Consider the following 5645-nt stretch of genomic DNA (forward strand, 5'->3'; position numbering starts at 1 on the left):
GCTCGACTACTCCCCTGAGGAGTGACCTTCCCACCCGGCGCTGACAGAGCCACTATTGCGCAGTGGAATGGTGTCTACGCCGTCTGCAACCGGCTCATAGCGCTTGAGATCTGGCTCTTCATGAGGTCTGTGGACAGGCTCATCCATCGCAGAACCTCTCTCACTCCACCAGAGATTTTGGAGATTCAACAGTCCGTCGGTGCTCTGCTCGCAGCGCCTCCTCACACAGCCGCCGCCCAGGGGCAACACCGTCGCTGGTCGAAGGGGAGGGGTGAGCCCAGCCGTCCGGATCATCGCCGCGCTGATCATCGCTGCTCCTCTTGGAGAGACCAGTCGGTCTCTCAGCTCTGCACCCTCCAAATGCGAAGGAAGAAAACTTTGTATCTAAAAGTATGCATCTGAACCAAAGTCTAACTCAAAAAAAAAAAAAAAAGATGCATGACTTTGGTATTTGGTCTGTTTCTTCTCCGCCCAAAATTAGGGTTTATCACCCTCCAAGTTCTCTTCCGGTTCCAGTCAATGCGGAATCCTGCTTCAAAATGTGTTTTTGTTTGATATCGTCTCTAGAGACGGGGAAGTTTCTGGAGCCAAGAAGTTATGTTTTTTTTCAGCTTCGCCACAATAAGAAGCATAGGCGTCAAATAACTCTTTTCCGTCTCTCAACAGATCCCGGTTCTTGCCAAAAGTCGGGAGAGTTTCAATTTTGCCATTAACTCTTCTTATTATTCAGACTTGCCAGTTTCCAGCAGGGGTCGCCACAGGACCGCGAAAGCCACCACTTCATCACACAGTAGGCGCTGCATGCCAGACCGGTTCTGTTCTCAGCTCCCTCGTGCGATGTCTGATCCGATGTCTGTCTGTGATTCTTTTCTCTGCAGCACTCCAAACCTCTCGTAGGCAAGCAAGACATCGTCATCGAGAGAGTCATCTCTTTCTGAGGATGATTGGGCCGGTCCCTCGGGTGTCCATCTTAGGAGAATTGCAGTGTCAGATCAAGGTACACTGCAAGTTTGGGACCCTACTTCCCCAGCTGACAAAAGCGAGTCTGTTTTTGAAGAACATTGGGCGCTGAGCACCGATGGCCTTTTCGACCTGGACCTGCCCCGGAGGCCGGGTACGTTCCTGTGCTCAGGGCGCCTGTCTTGACAGAGTATCTTCCGAATTGAAAGCGCATGTCTCCCCACCTGCCCATATGGATCGAGAAGACACTCGGTCATTGACACGCCCTTCAGTTTCACAGTCAAATCCCAGGTTCCGCGACTTCAAGTGGACCTGGGTCAACTCAGAGAACCAGCGGTCATTTCTGATGGAGGAGGTCCGCGCTCTCCTGTCAAAGGAAGTAATCGAGCTAGTGCCAAAGCGATCCTCTTACACTGGGTTTTACTCCTGGTACTTTCTGGAACCCAAGAAGACAGGAGAGTGGAGAACTGTTCTGGACCTCAGTGTCCTCAACCAATTCGTGACCAGACAGCGGTTCTGGACTACCACGAGACTCCTGGAGTGCGTCAGAGTGTGAGAGTGGATCTTGATCTTGCACACTCCAACTTCCACAACACGGTTTGGCCGAGTCACAGAAAGTTTTTCCGGTTTGGGCTCGAGGGTCAGGTTTAATACAGCACTCTTGTGCCTCGCACCTTCGCAAAGTGCGTGGAGGTGGGGCTCGATCCATTAAGGAGACAAGGTCTGCGAATTCTGACGTACTTGGAGTACTGGTTGATTCTAGCCAGGTCGAAACAGGAGTCATGAGCGCACACCAGCTTGGTGTTGGAGCACATCGTGCTATTGAGACACAGAGTAAACCTCCTGAAAAGCGCACTCCCAGTCAGAGTCCCAGTCCCAGACAGAGCACGACGTTCGTGGGGTCATGCTGGACTCAGTCTGGACTCAGAAGGCCTCCTGTTTGCCCTTCCTCCTCCTTGCCTTCTTCTTTCTCTGATGAGGAGAATTCAGCTGCCGACTGTGAGAATGATTCTCGTGGCTCCAGACAGCTCCAGCTGGTATCTGGAGATGTGTCAGATGCGGATCAAAGGCCCCTGGGAGTTCCCTCCATCGAGGTCAGCGCTTCTGCAAGCATCAGGAACCCCGAGGGCTCCCCCAATACAAGGACGACCCTTCAAGATTTGACTTCTCCAGGCTTAACAATCAGTCACATGCCGGATGTCCCATTGATTCTTCAGAACGCTAAAGCTCTGTCAACCCTCAGAGCATACAATGCTAAATGGACATTGTTTCCCCAGTGGTGTGGAACCCTGTCAGCCTCCCCAAAATCGGCACCTATTCTCTAATCCTCTCTTTTCTCCAACATCTGGTTAATGAACATCGGTGCAGTGCTACATTATGGGTATATGTAGCAGCCCTTTCCATGCTACACAATGGTCTGGACGGTCACCCCGTCGGCGAGCATCGTCTAGTGAGCCGTTTCATGAGGAGTGAAAAGCCGGTGAAATTGCAGGCGGTTTAGTGCAGCAAAACGTGCATCTCCTTGACAGCCGTCTGACAAAGGAGCCGGCGGTGCCAGTCAGACGTCCGGTATGGACGGCCATGGTAATTGCCCATGGTTCTCAGGTCAGGCCACACTGCAAGGCTGGGGGTTAAGCTTTGTGGTCAAGATGACCTCATAGGAGTTCCAGAGTCCTGGGAGATGTTCTGGAGTACTCACACGAGGGTGTGCTGCAACCTGTTCAAGTCCTGCAAACAGTCCAGCAGCAGGGGGCAGAAATTATGAGGGGTCCGCCGATCCAGGGGTGTCCCCAACAAAGCATGGCTACTTCAAGGCTAGCAGGCAGTCCTCTGCCCCCCTGAGGTGCAGTTCACTATTCGAAATGCTGAAGCACCCGCAACACTCAAAGTATATAATGCTCAATGGGTGTGGACTGCTGTCCGTTGGGTAAACATCCACTGTTAGTCCAGTTAAGACCCACCTCCAGACACATCTGCCCCTATTGGGATCTTGAATTGGTATTAAAGTCTCTCTTTGAAGCTCCCTTCGAGCCACTTGATCAGGCTCCTTTGGAGCTGGTGGCTTACAAAGCAGCTCTCCTGCTTGTCCTGCCCTCCATCAGGAGGGTTTGGAGAACTACGTGTCTTCTCGATTAGTCTTTTTTCCCAAATTTCTTTGTGCCTCTTCTGAGGTCAGCAATTTTTCGGTGAAGGCTTTCTGTCCTACCCCCCACCCGGATGAGAACCACTGGCACTTGCACAAGGTGTGTCCCGTGAGGTCGAGAGCTAGTGTGAATGGAGTCAAGGCCGTCGGGAAAACAGATAAGATGTGGGTGGCTCTGGCAGGTGGTAAAAAGGGGCAACATCCATAGCTGCCTTCTGAGGAGTTTCTTTGGCAGAAACCGGCCGAGCAGCCTCCTCGGGTTCCGCCTCAACTTTTGCAGATTTCTATTTGTCTGACGTAGCAGCTTCTTCTTTGCCTCATGTTGTCCTGTTTACAGGTACTTCCAGCAGCTCTGGTCAATAGATGAAAGAATCATTCTCTTCCGCAGCGCTTCATCATGGGCCAAACGTTTCTCCACTGGCGAGTTTTCCCTTCAAATGTGGACGTTTAATTTGTGCCAATTGTGTTCATCCACGTTGGTCTCAAACAAGTGCTGTGGCTATGGGATGGCTTTAGGTTCCCCTGTGTAGTTGCCAGAGCAGGGACCTTGGGGGTGAGGTCGTTGGCGCAAGACGTCTAGTAGGCAGGACTGGCGTGAGACCTGGCGTGTGGAGATAGCAGCAGGTCTCTTGGCACGCCACCCCTCTTTGATATGAGACAGGCCACCGGTCAATCTTCACCTACTTTGGCGACGCTTCTCCTGCGCACTTATCCGCAGTGGTGGCCACCACGGTTCGGCTGCAATCTTTAAGGCGTGAGGTCTGGACGTTGAAGTTCTGTCCTGTTTGCACTCCACATGGTTTATCTCAGGTCAGACTATGTGGTGAGGATACTCTCTCCACCTACTCAAGTTGACCTGCATGGCGGACCTGGAGTTAAGGGCGGAGCCCCGGCGAGTTCATCTCCACATTAGCCCAAGGTTCTCCCATCTCCGCTACGCTCGGACTACAGTCAAAGAGAAATAATAAGGATAATAATAATAAGGAACGATTGAAAACTCTCAGGATAAGTCATAGGGAGTGGAGCTGTGGGGGTATATCCATCATCAGAGAGAAGAAGGAAACCACAAAATGTCAAACCTGTATTGATTTATGGCCCCCGGAGGTAATAAACCCTTCCCCTTCCGGAGGTAATAAAACCCCTCCCCCTTTGTTTCTATCAACAAGAAGTTAAAATAATAACCCTCCCCCTTTTTTATATCAACAGGAAATTAAAATAATAACCATTCCCCTTGTTTTATGACAGGAAGGAAAATAATGAAGGTCGAGGGCGGATGCTACATCCTGTGTGATGCATGGGAGGGGTCAGCTGCATCCTCACAGTGTTAGTAGCTACAATATTATTTCTGGTTTAAACATTTTAGAAGTTATTTAACATCTTATGAAACAGTTTTTCATTCTTGAAATATTTCTTAAAGATAACACAGGAGAAACAAAACACTTTTTTAGTCTTCACTAATAGTTCAAATGACACAGCTACCCAACTCATGCACCATTTTTTCAAAATGTGTTTAAAACAGATAATTTCTACTTGTTTGAGAAATACTTTTAGTTTTTCAGAAAATAACATTCAGTGAACAAGGATAAAACAAAAGGGAGGAATACTTTTAGTTTTCAGAAACTAGGGTCAAGCAATGAAAGGATAAAACAAATGAAAGAAATACTTTTAGTTTTCAAAAAAATAAGGTTGAGTGAACAAGGATAAAACAAAAGAGAGAAAAACTTTTAGATTTCAGAAACTAGGGTAAAGCGATGAAAGGATAAAACAAAAGAAAGAAATATTTTTAGTTTTTCAGAAAATAAGGTTGAGTGAACAGGGATAAAACAAAAGAAAGAAATACTTTTAGTTTTCAGCATTAGTTCAAATGACACAGCTATCCGACTCATATGAGTTTCTGTTGAATCGGTCTATTTAATTTTATACCCTGTGTGAGTGATTTTTTACTTACTCAGGAAATACTTTCAAAAATGAGGTCAAACAGTGGGGGAACAACAGTCACTAGGCCTGACTCTTTCTCAGACACTGAAACAGAGTCCATGATACGGGTTAATTTGCTGAGGAGATGTGAGTTCTTTCCCGGCCGGTTGAATCTTCAAAAGAGACAATCTGAAGACAGAGAGGTCTGTCTGAAGGCAAACCTCGCTGTCTTCAGACAACACACACACACACACACACACACACACACACACACACACACACACACACACACACACACACACACACCCCTCCTTTCCAAATAGCATCATTTGACAGGGGAAAAAGTTCACACCTCTGAGCTATCTAGCAAATGCTGAGCTCTTCCAACATTGTTTTATCCAAAATCAACAAAAGACCTAACACAAATGGAGTATTTCGATGACCCTGATTCTGACCACATTTTACATCAGTTCAGGGGTAACCTTTGCTGTTGACCAGGCCTGCCAGAACTTCATCGGACTCCTTTTCAAACGGACTCCAGTCTCGATATGGATGCCTCTTCCTCTGCACGCCGTAGGTGAATATATCTATATATATATACAGTATATCTGTGTATCTACATATA

The 5645-nt window shown here is 48.0% G+C and overlaps 1 long non-coding RNA gene across 1 annotated transcript; it reads left to right on the plus strand.

Annotated features, from left to right (window-relative positions):
• The first annotated feature begins 645 nt into the window (after nucleotides 1–645).
• Nucleotides 646–4955, plus strand: LOC128754511 (uncharacterized). The gene is made up of 3 exons (XR_008413925.1): nucleotides 646–790; nucleotides 879–997; nucleotides 4349–4955. It is a non-coding gene; the product is annotated as an uncharacterized LOC128754511 (long non-coding RNA).
• The last annotated feature ends 690 nt before the right edge of the window (nucleotides 4956–5645 follow it).

Source organism: Synchiropus splendidus, chromosome 2, assembly GCF_027744825.2.
Source record: "Synchiropus splendidus isolate RoL2022-P1 chromosome 2, RoL_Sspl_1.0, whole genome shotgun sequence".
Lineage (NCBI taxonomy): Eukaryota > Metazoa > Chordata > Actinopteri > Syngnathiformes > Callionymidae > Synchiropus > Synchiropus splendidus.